General features: G+C 43.6%; 1 long non-coding RNA gene and 1 pseudogene across 6 annotated transcripts in view; one reads left to right on the top strand and one right to left on the bottom strand.

Annotated features, from left to right (window-relative positions):
• The first annotated feature begins 2,029 nt into the window (after nucleotides 1-2,029).
• Nucleotides 2,030-3,929, top strand: LOC121478965 (annotated as a pseudogene).
• A 1,286-nt stretch (nucleotides 3,930-5,215) lies between these two features.
• The window catches only part of LOC121478588, a 109,437-nt gene continuing 99,287 nt past the window's right edge, over nucleotides 5,216-15,365 (bottom strand). For all 6 annotated transcript variants that reach the window (XR_005984528.1, XR_005984527.1, XR_005984526.1 and 3 more), the window contains one exon: nucleotides 5,216-6,375. This is a non-coding gene — a long non-coding RNA (uncharacterized LOC121478588). The remainder of the gene's footprint in view (nucleotides 6,376-15,365) is intronic.

Here is a 15,365-nt window from a genome sequence, read left to right as displayed (position 1 = left end):
AATGGGCAAAAGACATGAAGAGAAATCTCACAGAGGAAGACATAGACATGGCCAACATGCACATGAGAAAATGCTCCGCATCACTTGCCATCAGGGAAATACAAATCAAAACCACAATGAGATCCCACCTCACACCAGTGAGAATGGGGAAAATTGACAAGGCAGGAAACCACAAATGTTGGAGAGGATGTGGAGAAAGGGGAACCCTCTTGCACTGTTGGTGGGAATGTGAACTGGTGCAGCCACTCTGGAAAACTGTGTGGAGGTTCCTCAAAGAGATAAAAATAGACCTGCCCTATGACCCAGCAATTGCCCTGTTGGGGATTTACCCCAAAGATTCAGATGCAATGAAACGCCGGGACACCTGCACCCCGATGTTTCTAGCAGCAATGGCCACAATAGCCAAACTGTGGAAGGAGCCTCCGTGTCCATCGAAAGATGAATGGATAAAGAAGATGTGGTCTATGTATACAATGGAATATTCCTCAGCCATTAGAAACGACAAATACCCACCATTTGCTTCAACGTGGATGGAACTGGAGGGTATTATGCTGAGTGAAATAAGTCAATCGGAGAAGGACAAACAGTGTATGTTCTCATTCATTTGGGGAATATAAATAATAGTGAAAGGGAATATAAGGGAAGGGAGAAGAAATGTGTGGGAAATATCAGGAAGGGAGACAGAACATAAAGACTCCTAACTCTGGGAAACGAACTAGGGGTGGTGGAAGGGGAGGAGGGTGGGGGGTGGAGGGGAATGGGTGACGGGCACTGAGGCGGACACTTGACGGGATGAGCACTGGGTGTTTTTCTGTATGTTGGTAAATTGAACACCAATAAAAATTAAGAAAAAAAAATAAACGACAAATACCCACCATTTGCTTCAACGTGGATGGAACTGGAGGGTATTATGCTGAATGAAGTAAGTCAATCAGAGAAGGACAAACATTGTATGTTCTCATTCATTTGGGGAATATAAATAATAGTGAAAGGGAATATAAGGGAAGGGAGAGGAAATGTGTGGGAAATATCAGAAAGGGAGACAGAACATAAAGACTCCTAACTCTGGGAAATGAACTAGGTGTGATGGAAGGGGAGGAGGGCGGGGGGTGGGGGTGAATGGGTGTCGGGCACTGAGGGGGGCACTTGACGGTATGAGCACTGGGTGTTATTCTGTATGTTGGTAAATTGAACACCAATAAAAAATAAATTTATTATTTTAAAAAAGTGGATGAAAGATCAAATGTGAGACAAGATTCCATCAAAATCCTAGAGGAGAACACAGGCAACACCCTTTTTTGAACTTGGCCACAGCAACTTCTTGCAAGATACATCTATGCAGGGAAGGGAAACAAAAGCAAAAATGAACTATTGGGACTTCATCAAGATAAAAACTTCTGGAAAGGAAAAGACACAGTCAACAAAACTTAAAGACAACCTAGAGAATGGAAGAAGATATTTGCAAATGACCTATCAGATAAGGGGCTAGTATCCAAGATCTATAAAGAACTTATTAAACTCAACAGCAAAGAAACAAACAATCTAATCATGAAATGGGTAAAAGACACGAACAGAAACTTCACAGAGGAAGCCATATACATGGCCAACAAGCACATGAGAAAATGCTCCACATCACTGGGTATCAGGGAAATACAAATCAATACAATGAGATACCACCTTACACCAGTGAGAATGGGGAAAATGAACAAGACAGGAAACACCAAATGTTGGAGAGGATGTGGAGAAAGGGGAACCCTCTTGCACTGTTGGTGGGAATGTGAACTGGTACAGCCACCTTGGAAAACTGTATGTGGTTCCTCAAAGAGTTAAAACTAGAACTGTCTTATGACTCAGCAATTGCACTGCTGGGGATTTACCCCAAAGATACAGATGCAGTGAAATGTCAGGACACCTACTCCCCAATGTTTATATCAGCAATGTCCACAATATCCAAACAGTTAAAGGAGCCTCGGTCCATTGAAAGATGAATAGATAAAGAAGATGTGGTCTAGTTGGGCCCTCGGGAAAGATGGCTGAGGTGCAGGGCACTGAGGTGAAAATGGATGCCGGCGAGCTAAAACCAAGCAAAAATGAGTTAAAGAGGTACCTAAAAGCTCAGAAGAAAATTTCAGAGAAGGAAGCCAAGTAGAAGGAACTCAGTGAAAAACAGCTAAGCCAGTCCACTGCTGCTGCCACCAACCACACCACTGATAATGATGTGGGTGCTGAGGATGAGAGTCTAGACCCAAATGAATACTTCAAGATCTGCAGCCAAGCAATCCACCAACTGAAAATCAATGGGTAAGACCCATATCCACACAAGTTCCATGTTGACATCTCATTCACTCATTTCATTGAAGAATATGGTCACCTGAAGCCTGGAGACCACCTGACTGACATCACCTTAAAAGTGGCAGGTAGGATACATGCCAAAAGAGCTTCTGGGGGAAAGCTAATCTTCTATGACCTTCAAGGAGAGGTGTTCAAGTTGCAAGTCATGGCCAATTCCAGGAATTCTAAATCAGAAGAAGAATTTATCCACATCAGTAACAAACTATGTTGGGGAGATATAATTGGAGTTCAGGAAAATCCTGGGAAAACCAAGAAGGGTGAGCTGAGCATCATTCCCTATGAGATCACACTGCTGTCTCCTTGCTTGCATATGTTACCTCATCTCCACTTTGGCCTCAAAGACAAGGAAACACGGTATCGTCAGAGATACTTTGACTTGATCCTGAATGACTTTGTGAGGCAGAAATTTATCATCCACTCTAAGATCATCACATACATAAGGAGTTTCTTGGATGAGTTGGGATTCCTAGAGATTGAAACTCCCATGATGAACACCATCCCAGGGGAAGCTGTGGCCAAGCCTTTCATCACCTACCACAATGAGCTGGACATGAATTTATACATGAGGATTGCTCCAGAACTCTACCATAAGATACTGGTGGTTGGTGGCATTGACTGTATTTATAAAATTGGACGCTAGCTCCAGAATGAAGGAATTGATTTGACTCACAATCCTGAGTTCACCACCTGTGAGTTCTTCATGGCCTATGCAGATTATCATGATCTCCTGGAAATCACAGAGAAGATGATTTCAGGTATGGTGAAGCACATTACGGGCAGTTACAAGGTTATGTACCATCCAGATGGCCCAGAGGGTGAAGCCTATGAGATGGACTTCACCCCACGCTTCTGGAGAATCAGCATGGTAGAAGAGCTTGAGAAGGCCTTTGGGGTGAAGCTGCCAGAAACTAAGCTCTTTGAAACTGAAGAAACTCGGAAAATTCTTGATGACATCTGTCTAGCAAGAGCTGTTGAATGCTGTCCACCTCGGACCATGGCCAGGCTTCTTGATAAGCTTTTGGGGAGTTCCTGGAAACAACATGCATCAATCCTACATTCATCTGTTATCACCTGCAGATAGTGAGCCCTTTGGCTAAATGGCACCGTATAAAGAGGGTCTGAGTGCTTTGAGCTGTTTGTCGTGAAGAAGGAAATCTGCAATGCTTACACCAAGCTCAATGACCCTGTGCAGCAGCGGCAGCTATTTGAAGAACAGGCTAAGGCCAAAGCTGCTGGCGACGATGAGGCCATGTTCATAGATGAGAACTTCTGCACTGCCCTGGATTACGGGCTACCCCCTCACCGCTTGCTGGAGCATGGGCATCGACCATGTTACCATGTTTCTCACAGACTCCAATAACATCAAGGAAGTACTTCTGTTTCCTGCCATGAAACCCGAAGACAAGAAAGAGAGTGGAGCCACCCCTGAAACATTACAGAGCACAACAGCTGGCACTTCTGTCTAGAAAAGGATCACTGCAAGTCCTGTAACTCAGGCCTCTCTGCATCTTGCACAAGTTCAAGGACTGCAGGTGAGTTCTCGTGTGTTGCTGTCCATTTGACAATCACAGTTCAGTTCAGCTATGAGAATAGAGAAGAGGAATTTAAAAATTCCTTTTTACTTCTTGTTCCCAAATAAACCATTTGTCTCAAAAAAAAAAAAAAGATATGGTCTATATATACAATGGAATATTACTCAGCCATTAGAAACGACAAATACCCACCATTTGCTTCAAGGTGGATAGAACTGGAGGGTATTATGCTGAGTGCAGTAAGTCAACTGGAGAAGGACAAACATCATATGGTCTCCTTCATTTGGGGAATATAAAAAATAGTGAAAGGGAATAAAAGCGAAAGGAGAGAAAATTAGTGGGAAATATCAATGAAGGTGGTAGAACATGAGAGACACCTAACTCTGGGAAATGAACAAGGGGTGGTGGGAAGGAAGGTAGGGGGGTTGGGGTGACTGGGTGATGGACACTGAGGTGGGCACTTGGTGGGATGAGCACTGGGTGTTTTGCTATATGTTGGCAAATTGAACATATAATAAAAAAGATATACAAAAAAGAAAGTTGATAGAAATTAATATCCTGTCTTAACTATATGATTTGTGTGAAGTTGATGTATTCCATGTAGTTCTTGAAGGGCTAGAAAATCAGCAGATAGAAAAGAAAACCAGCATAAGGCCAGTGAGAACCTGATGTGCTAGAGGATGTGATGGTTTGCCTTCTGATGCAGACATCTTTTTTTAAGATTTTATTTATTCATGAGAGAGACAGAGAGAGAGACACAGAGACACAAGCAGAGGGAGAAGCAGGCTCCATGCAGGGAGCCTGACTCGAGACTTGATCCCCAGTCTCCAGGATCAGGCCCTGAGCTGAAGGCAGCGCTAAACCACTGAACCACCCAGGCTGTCCCAGATGCATACATCTTGAGGGAGCTGGAGGAGTCTTTCCTGGGAGGGTCCAAGGGTAAGTCCTTGATGGGAGCACCAGGGTCAGGGCTGGAGAGGGAAAAGGTAACTGATGTCTGAAGCTGGCTGCTAAGTCTGGCAAGAAGACGGCAGGAGAGCAGTGGCATCACAGGACCCTTGTAGTGAGAGTTATGCCCTTCACAATAGCAAACAGGAGGGAATACACAGAAGGAAGCTTGGGACAGGGAATCTGGAATCAATGGTGAAGGTGTGTTCTTAGCAAAGGATGTTTTTTTCATGATGCCAGAAAATAAGATCAAGGATATAACAAGCATGGACTGGTTTCCCAGATCCTGATATGCTAATGTGTAAATGTATGTGGAGTAAAATGTGAATGGGAGCAAAGTAGATATGCAACCAGGAAGAGGGTACAAATGTTTACACAGCAAGTAATAAATGTTCTTTATTTTTGAGAAGATCCCAAAAACAGTTTGGACAAAATCTGAATGACAAATTGGTAAGTGGTTAATAAGAGGAAACAGAATTGCTCTAAATAATTAAGGCTGTGATTAGGGCATATCCGTAGGGTCTTCCCCACCATCCCTGGGCTACCCGCAGCTCAATCAGGAGATTTTCTAAGTCCTTACTAATGAACTTTTATAAAACTGAAGCCCTACCTCAAACTCTCTAGATTCATCAGAAATTTGGCCTGAAAATGCCTTCTCACCTTTATGAAAATCAGGATAAAGTTGACTATCCCAGCCACTTCCCTTCTTGTATGTAGAGTCAACTCAAATTTAGCTCCTTTGTAACCTCAGAGGTGAGGGAGAGACTGCCATCACAACTGCAGTAGCTGGCTAGCCAGAGTCATCACAGTATCCACAAGGAAGGATGAAAGCCCTGTCCCGTCTGTTCCCACACCAGCACTGGCCTCACAACCACATGCAAGAGATTTGGAAGGCCAAAGAGGAGAAGCAGTATAAACACTCAGAAGGAGAGTGCAGAGCTCAGGCCTGGATGCAGCTTACTCATATTGCTGCCTATGTGCTGGAGCACCGTGCACCACTGGGTGGTGGCCCACTCCACCCTCCAGGTCTCCCTGGACTTCTTGCTTCAGCTTCTCTGAATCTGAACCAGGCATTTGTGCACCTCTGTGGCTGAGAGAAGAGTTTCTCCAGATCACTCCCATTGTCAAGGCTGGGGGCAGTGAGACAGACACCAGTTCCAGTTTCTCTCTGTTCTCTCCCACTTCGCATCTAGCTCTTCTGCCTGTTCCCAGCTTTCCATCACCAGACACACAGTAGAATGGCCTTTTGCAGACATCTCTCCCAGCTCCCACAACTGCATGAGGTGCGGTCCTACATGGCTCCTGGCCCATATCACACACAGTGTTTTGCTTCTCAGCCCAACAGTTATGCCATAGGTTGCGATGATTGCAACATATGAGCATCTTTGATCCTACAGTTGTCAATTGTGGGGTTTTCCCTCCTAAATGTTACTAGATGGAGTTCAATAAAAGGAGGAATTCTAATGATCCGAAGTATCCATATTTGGCATTCTGTAGAAAAGGTTGCTGGGCTTCTGACAGCTGCATCTGTAGATTCTGCCTACTGAAAAGAACAGATGAAGAATCACATAAAAGTGCTTGATGCATGGCACATCTATCTCAGCCCCACCCCATCAACAAACTTCCAGCTGATCTGCTGGCTGAGGCCTTGAGGCCCAACTCAGTAAGGCATGTTGCATCCAAAACCCTACCAGTGGCCTCATGAGACTAGGGTCTGGGGTCTTCCCTCTCACTCCTGTGTGTCGGTGGTGGCCCCAGTGGCCTCAGGAGGCCCAGATCCAAAACCACAGGGGTTTTCTATAAGTAATGTTTGAGTGCTTCCCTGATGCCCTATGATGTCAGTCTGTGGACATAACAAGAAATCATTAGCCTTGATTCTAGTGTTTCCTGTTCATTGGTCTATCAGCTAGCTTTGATGAACCCCAAGCTACCTCCAAAATTTAGTGGCTTAAAGATTATTTATTAGAGAGAGAGAGCAAGTGAGTGGCAAGAGCAGAGGGAGAGGGACAAGCTGACTTCATTCTGAGCACAGAGCCTGACACAGAGCATGACCTCAGGACCCTAAGATCATGACCTGAGTGAAATCAAGAGTAAGACAGTTAACCAGCTGAGCCTCTCAGGTGCCCCAAAATTTAGCAACTTAAAACAACAACCTTTTTATTTTTTGGTTCAATATTCTATGAACTGCAATTTTGGGCTGGGCTCAGCTAAGTAGTTCTTCCACCAGCTTTGACTGGCATCACTTATGCATCTGAGGTCGTCTGCCGGTCAACTGGGCTTCCCTGCCTCTGGAAGCTGGGCTGCTAGAGGTGATAAATCCACATTATGTCTCTTTTTTCAACAGGCCAGCCTAGCTTCTTTATGTGGTGGAAGTCAAAAGGGTCCAAAGAACAGCAAAAGAAAGTAAGCCCCAGTAGACATCGCTCTTCAAGTCATATTATATTTGGTATTGTCTCATTGACCAAAGCAATCCACGCTTCACTATTAAATGTTGAAGTGTTGAACGGTTTTTATTGATTTTAGGGGAGGATCTCTCTATTTCCTGGATCTGAATGCCTGTTTCCCTTCCCAGATTAGGAAAGTTTTCAGCTAGGATTTGTTCAAATACATATTCTGGCCCTCTGGCCCTTTCGGCACCCTCGGGAACCCCAATTAAAGGTAGGTTTTTCTTCCTCAGGTTGTAGTTTATTTCCCTCAATCTACCCTCATGGTCTTTTAATTGTTTGTCTCTTTTTTCCTTAGTTTCCCTCTTTGCCATCAACTTGTCTTCTATGTCACTCACTCTTTCTTCCACCTTGTTAACCCTCGTCGTTAGGACTTCTAGTTTGGATTGCATCTCACTCAATTGATTTTTAATTTCTGCCTGATTGGATCTAAATTCTGCAGTCATGAAGTCTCTTGAGTCCTTTATGCTTCTTTCTAGAGCCACCAGTAGCTGTATAATAGTGCTTCTGAATTGGCTTTCTGACATTGAATTGTAATCCAGATTTTGTAACTCTGTGGGAGAGAGGACTGTTTCTGATTCTTTCTTCTGAGGTGAGGTTTTCCTTCTAGTCATTTTGCTCAGTGCAGAGTGGCCAAAAACAAGTTGTATTGGGAAAAGGAGAAAAAGAGAGGAGAGAAAGAAGGAAAGAGAAGAGAAAAAGAAAAAAGGAAGAAAAAAAGAAAAGAAGAAGAAAAAGAGAAAGAAAAATAAAGAAAGAAAAAAAAAGGGTGGGGGAAGCAAACAGAAATCAAAAAGCAAAAAATAAAAAATAAAAAAACCACGGGGGAGTATCTTCTGATTCTGTATACTTTAAGTCCCTTGACTTCCTCTGGAACTTGTCCGTCCAGCTGGTCTTCTGGGGGAGGGGCCTGCTGTGCTGATTCTCAGGTGTTAGCACTTGGGGGAGCTGCTCAGCCCCTGCCTGGTGCAGGGCTCAGTGAGTGATGTTTAAGCTGCTTATCCAGTGAGGCCACTGTGAGGCTCAGTGGGGGTTGTTCACCCCGTGAGGCCCCAGGAGGACCAACCGCAGTGGCGGGCCAGCTCTGCAGCCCTGGATTCAGCTCCTGCAGTAACTCCGGGGCTCTCCGTCTGCCGGGCCTGGAGGCTCCGGGGCGGGGCCGCTGATCTCAGCTCGGGGCAGGAGCGTCCTTGCTGTCCTGGGCCCTCCCGGCCTCTGCCTGTCCCGGGGGAGTCCGGATCCTGGGCTGTGTCCCGGCGCCCTGTGCTCCGGGGCCTGCGCTGTTGGATTCGCGCTCCCGCCCCGCAGCCCCCTCCGCGGAGCCGCCGCCCGAGCCCCTCCGAGCTGCTCCGGGTCCTGCCTTGCGCTGCAGCCCTTAGGGAGCTCGGGGCACTCTCCCGGGGCGCAGGTGCCTGTTAGTGTCCCCGGGAGCCCGAGGGCATCCCCGCCCTCCTGGGTCCTGCTCCACCTCCCTGCGGGCCCCTTTCCGCCAGGAAGGTTGGTGCAGCTCCTGCTCCTCCGGGACGGGGCTCTCCTGTCCTGGGGACACTCGCCCCGGCCTCAGCCCGGCTCCTCGCGGGGCCCCTCCCCCTTGGAGGCCTTTTGTTTCTTTATTTCTTTTTCCCCGTCTTCCTACCTTGATAGAAGCGCGAACTCTTCTCACTGTAGCGTTCCAGCTGGTCTCTCTTTAAATCTCAGGCCGAATCCGTAGATTTTCAGGATGGTTTGAAGGTTATCTAGGTAATTTGGTGGGGACAGGTGACTTGGGGACCCTACTCTTCTGCCACCTTGCCCCGCCTCCATCATGAAGTTTGTTGAATCCTTTATGCTTTTTTCCAGAGCCACCAGTAGCTTTATAATTGTGCTTCTTAATTGGCTTTCCAACATTGAATTGTAATCCATATTCTGTAACTCTGTGGCAAAGAGTACTATTTCTGATTCTTTTGTGGTGAATTCTTCCTTCCAGTCATTTTGCTCAGTGCAGAGAGGCTGTATGAGCAGGCTGAGTCAAGAATATCAACTACAGGGATCCCTGGGTGGCGCAGCGGTTTGGCGCCTGCCTTTGGCCCAGGGCGCAATCCTGGAGACCCAGGATCGAATCCCACGTCGGGCTCCCGGTGCATGGAGCCTGCTTCTCCCTCTGCCTCTCTCTCTCTCTCTCTCTCTCTCTCTCTCTCTCTGATTATCATAAATAAATAAAAAATTTAAAAAAAAGAATATCAACTACAATCTAAGCAAATTTCACCATAGATGATTCTGACGAGGTCAGAGACCAGAAAATGAAACCAATGATCAGAATGAAATAAAACAAAAGGACCGCTAAAGTGAAACACAATTTTTAAAACAAAGTAGTAAAAAAAAGGACAAGAATCCCAAAGAAGAAGGAATAAAAAAGAAAAAGGAATAAACAGAAGAGAAAAAAGCAAAATAAAGAGGAAAAAAAGAAAAAAAGAGAAGAAAAAAGGGAGAAGGGGACTGGGAGATGGTGGTGGTGACATAGTTGTAGTGGAGGGAGAATGTAGTCTACCTGAGGGGTCCTAGAGTGTGATCTTCTTGGTCCTGAGCGTATTAAGTTCTATATGTTAGAAGATGCTCAGTCCCAAGTTCGTACAAACCAGCAATGCTTGTAGAGGGCCCCAACATTGACCACGAAAACATAAATGAGATAAAAAGAGGGAGGCAGAATGGGAATTAAGAGAGAATATAATCTAACAGAATGAACCAGCACGGTATATACCACTTGGTTCTGGGTGCATGCTGGTCATATTTTAGAAGGTATTAACTTCTGCCATTATAGAACAAAATAAGGCAAAAAAGACAAAAACACGAAACAAAAAAATATGTCTTGTATATCTCCCATAATTAAGTTGAGTATGTTGAAGGGAATCTAGAAGTGGAAAATATATCTAAGACCTATAATTGTAGAAATATGAAAGTCAAAAAGGAAGAAACTTTAAAAAAAGAGGTGGTAAAATATTATAGTTAAGCTCAGAAAAGAGAAAAAAATGGAAATTTATAGTCTGATATAAAAACGACTTGTACTGGAGAAAGGGGAAAAAAAGGAGGGGTACCCTCTGGTTCTATATAATGTAAATCCCTTGACTTCTCCTGGAGCTTTCCAGCGCTGCTTGGTCAAGAACTTGCCCTTCCCCTGTCCTTCCATCTGGTGTCTGGGGGAGGGGCCTGCTGTGCTGATTCTCAGGTGTGTGTACCTGGGGGAGATGCCCTGCCCCCCACCGGTGCCAGGTTCAGAGTGAGCTGTTTACTCCTTGAGGCCTCTGTTCCCTGGGGCCCCGCCCTTCCCAGGCACAGGGTGACACAAGGAGGAACAACAACACTGGCAGCAGCCAGGTCTCCAGCTCTGGAGTCAGCTCCCTGCAGTAACTACTGCAGTCTCTCAGTCCACACTGGCCTAGTTGCTCCCAGGGCAGGGCACACTAACCTGCACAGCTTGGGGGTGCTCCGCAGTAGGAAAGTCCTTGCTGTCCTGTGCCCTCCCTGCCTCCTCCTGTCCCCGGGGAAAACACAGTATCTTGGGCTGTGTCTGTTCAGCACCGTGGGATCCGCGCTGCTGGAATTGTGCTCCTGGGCCAAGGCTCCCGAAGGCAGCAGGGCGCAGACCTCTCTGCTGGGAGCTCCCCCGCCTGACTGACTTCTCCAGAGGTGAGCTCCAGCCCTTTACCAAGGTCAGCCCTAGGTGTGCAGTCCGCTTTCCCCCCAGGGTGCACTCCCTCTATTAGTGATCCTGGGAGACTGGAGGCATCCCTGCCCTCCCCCACCCCCCGCAGTTCTGCTGGATTTCCCTGCTGAGCACTTTTCCATCCCAGAAAAATCTGATGTGGCCGTTTCTCTGGAGCTGGGCTTTCCTGTCCCAGAGGCTCTTGCCACAGGCCTTAGCCTGGCTCCTCATGGGGACCCTCCCCCACTTGATTTTTTTCTATTTAATTTTTTTCCTCCTTCCTACCTTGTTAGAAGCAAAAAACCTTCTCTCTGTAGTGTTCTAGCTGTTCTGTCTTTAAATCTCAGGTCGAATTCATAGGTGTTCAGGATGATTTGAAAGCTATCCAGGTAAGTGGGTGGGGCCAGGTGAGTTGAGGACCCTTACTCCTCCGCCATCTTGCCCCGTCTCTCTCTTGATAGCCATTTGAAGTGATAACTTTTTGTGGTTTTGATTTGCATTTCCCTAATGATTAGGGATGTTGAGTATTTTTTCATGTACTCATTGGCTACTAAAATGTTTTCTTTGGGAAAATGTCTATTCTGTTCCTTTGACCATTGTTAATTGGATTTTTTTATATTGAGTTGTAAGAGTTCTTTATATATTTTTTATTTTAACTTCTTTTCTGAAATATTGTTTGCAAATATTTTCTCATTCTGTAGGTTGCCTTTTCATCTTGTTAATTGTTTATTTTGCTGTGTGGAAGCTTTTAAGTTTAATGTAGTCTTATTTCTTCATTTTTGTTGTCATTGTTCTTGTTTTTGGTATTAAGTCCAGAAAATCATTGCCAAGACTATTGTCAAGGAGCTTCTCTCCTACATTTTCTTCTGGGTGTTCTTTATTCAATTAAAAAGAGAAAATGTGTATTTCGACTCTGCTTCTTCATATACACCAAATGTGAAATTCAGCATGTTTTTGCTCCTTCATGTTCTACCTTACATGTTGAGTCTATTTTTCTTTTTTCTAACATAAATCAGAGCTTGATACTCTCCATGTAATTAGCTTTGCTTCCTTTCTTCAGCACACATATTAATTGTTATATATGCTTGTAGATTTGTAAGTGTGTAATGACAATTGAGGTTAATTAAACCTTACACTAGTTCCAGTGTTCATAACCAATCCTTTACTCCAAACTTACTCATTCTCCCATCTCCAAATTCTATTTCTATAATACCAACTTTTTCAACTTTTTTACCAAAATATAAGATTTAAATATAAGTCTTGAATATCTGATCGTGTCATCCTTGCCTTGAATGTGAATATAGTCTGCATGTCATAATGTTTCCCCTACCACAACAGAAACTATAAACATTAGTTAAACCATAGTGCAGAAGTCTGAATTTGGTTTATTTTTCAGTAATTTATTTTTCTTTCTGGTTGTTTGAGACAGAGATATTGCCCTTCATTTTCCTAATGGAAACAATTTTCCAGGATACCAGGTGTTATTCCTTGGAAATAACTGTTTACAAAAACTAAAAACAAACCTTGTTAATCTATATACTGATGTCTTGGGTCTAGACACATTTCTTGAATTATGCTAATTAAAGAAATAATTCTTTTGATTATAGCTGGTGTTCCACTTGCCCCAATCACCTCTTCAGTGAATATATTTTCTTAGTTTTGATTTTATTATTTTTATCCATCATCCTTTCTCTTGTAGATTATACCTATTTGTCCACATTTTATGTGTTCTATCAAGGTTTCTCAAATGTCCTTTTCTCATAACAATTATTTCACTTTCTGCAATTCTGTTTGTGCCTTATCAAAGGTCTTTCTTAATGCTGGTATTAAATCTTTATTTCAATTAGGTCATTTTTAATTTCACTGCATTGTCTTTACATCTTACCCTCTTATCTTTTTTTACTACCTGCTATCATTTTATCTCAAATTGTCTTCTTGTCACTTTCTGCTTTGGGCTTAAAGAGCCATATCCATTTATATGTTATTAAGGATGCTAGTTTTCTAAACATGTAAACAAACTCCAGTGTATGCTCTTTTTTAAAGATTTTATTTATTTATTCATGATAGACAGAGAGGGAGAGAGAGAGAGAGAGAGAGAGAGAGAGAGAGAGGCAGAGACACAGGAAGAGGGAGAAGCAGGCTCCATGCCAGGAGCCCAACGTGGGACCTGATCCCGTGACTCCAGGATCATGCCCTGGGCCAAAGGCAGGTGCCAAACCGCTGAGCCACCCAGGGACCCCCACTAGTGTATGCTCTTAATGTGCATATCTATGACATCTCATTTCCCTGCATTTGAAATGTTTTTCTTGGGGAAAGGAGAGTGTAGGTAATATTATATTTTTCTCTATGTACTCATCTTCTCTTTTTTTTGTATTTTTTATTGGAGTTCGATTTGCCAACATATAGTATAACACTCAGTGCTCATCCCATCCAGTGCCCCCCTCAGTGCCCGTCACCTAGTCACCCCATCCCCCCACCCACCTCCCCTTCCACTACGCCTTGTTCATTTCCCAGAGCTAGGAATCTCTCTTGTTCTGTCACCCTCTCTGTTTTTCCCACTCATTTTCATCTTCTAAGGAATGCAGAGTTAACCTTATATTTATCTAAATGATGGGAGCTACATGGCTTCCTTTTGGTTCTTTCCAGAAGGTCAGATGGAGAACAAGTTGACAGGTTGCTCATCCATGAGCTAGACTCATTCTGATATGAGATCTTCATCCATGCTCACCTCATATTTTGACACTCTCAAGTCAAAGGAATGAAGAATAATCTTGACTTCCCACACACCCTATTTCATGGACATGTTCTTTTACTTCCCTGACCCAGGGTGATTTGTTCATGGACACAACAGTTTCAACGTTGCATGTGCCACCACAAGGTACTAATTTGCCCATTCCACCACATTTTGTTTCTGGGTGGCTGTAGTTTCTGAGTGGATATATTGAGAGAAGCACTCATGCAAGTAAGACATTCTGTTTTACTTTCTACTGGCTGAATTCTGCAGCTTCTGAGATAGAGCAGGCTCTGAAACATAGAAAATGCACCTGCATGCCTTAGTCTGGGTAGGCAAGAAGTATGTCCATTGAGGCAAAGCACAAACAGATAACCAAAACTGTTCTTAATCCATTCAATCTTACTTTATATTAGTGGAAATTCTTCCCAAATTTTGGAAATGGGTTTTCCTATTTTTATCTGTCTTCTATCTTCTGATACAAATACGTAGGAAAATGCCTTTAAGGGCCACATTTTAACATCCTGGGAAATACAATAAAAATGAAAACTTTCCTCATTCTGTTAGAACCTGAAGAAAACTCTCCAGCACTTAAGCATAGAATATCTTAAGAGCATCCATTCTGTTGCTTTTCTTCCTGTATCCACTACATCTAAAATCCACTCCAAAGTATAGATGCCCCAATTTGGTACTTCTCTTAGAAATTTGCTTTTCTATCTGGATGCCAAGGAAAGGCATTTCCCTTTGATTCTTACACAGAAAATGCAGAGATATGATCAACTACTCGTGTGGAATAACAGCAATATTCCTGGTCTTTCTAGACCAGGGATGCCAGCCATTTTTCCTCTTCTCTCTCATCGCTTCAAAGGGGCTTTTTAAAAAGATCTTTAAAAATTTATTTATTTGAGAGAGAGAGAGAGAGAGATTGAGCACATACACAAGCAGGGTGGGGGGGAGGGGAGTGGCAGAGGGAGAGCAAGCAGGTTCCTCGCCAAGCAGGGAGCCCAATTTGGGGCTTGATCCCTGGACCCTGGAATCAAGACATGAGTCAACGGCAGATGCTTAACTGACTGAGCCCCACAGGCACCCTGAAGGAGCTTCTTTTGTTAGATTTATCAGCCACAAATTGGCTCCAGGAGTCAATAATATGAACGGAAGTCATAAAATAGAATTCTTCAATTTAGCATTATATTATTTGTTACTGGAGAAACAAAGGTGATGACCCACAACATGCCTGAAATTGTTTAATATTTGGAAAGGAGGGTTCAAATTGTTATAATCTAAATAAAATAAGATGTGTGTTATAAATTATAAGCCACATACGCTATTTGCTATACGGTATTTGCAAAGAGGACTTCACTGAATATCTCTGCTTGTACATATAACTGCTGTGCTGCTTAATATCTTTTTTGATAAGTCTCACACAGCTAGTTCTGATAAATTTTTATGTATGCCCAAGCGGTACCATCTTTCCATATAAAAATCCAATTTTAAGTTGGGTAGAAAAAAATTGAAACACCTTAATTACAGAGATTCATTATTTTTTTTAACCAAAGGAAGATTAACTTTTTCTATCATTTACAATTTAACTCCCCTAGCAACCTCATTTGCAAGCCAGATACATGTTTGTTTATGAAGCCTGCTCAATTTTATAGCAGCATGAAAAATCATCTGGGCAA

Source organism: Vulpes lagopus, chromosome 19, assembly GCF_018345385.1.
Source record: "Vulpes lagopus strain Blue_001 chromosome 19, ASM1834538v1, whole genome shotgun sequence".
Classification (NCBI taxonomy): Eukaryota; Metazoa; Chordata; class Mammalia; order Carnivora; family Canidae; genus Vulpes; species Vulpes lagopus.
The sequence above is the reverse complement of the archived record's forward strand: the minus strand, read 5'-3'. Positions and strand labels throughout refer to the sequence as shown.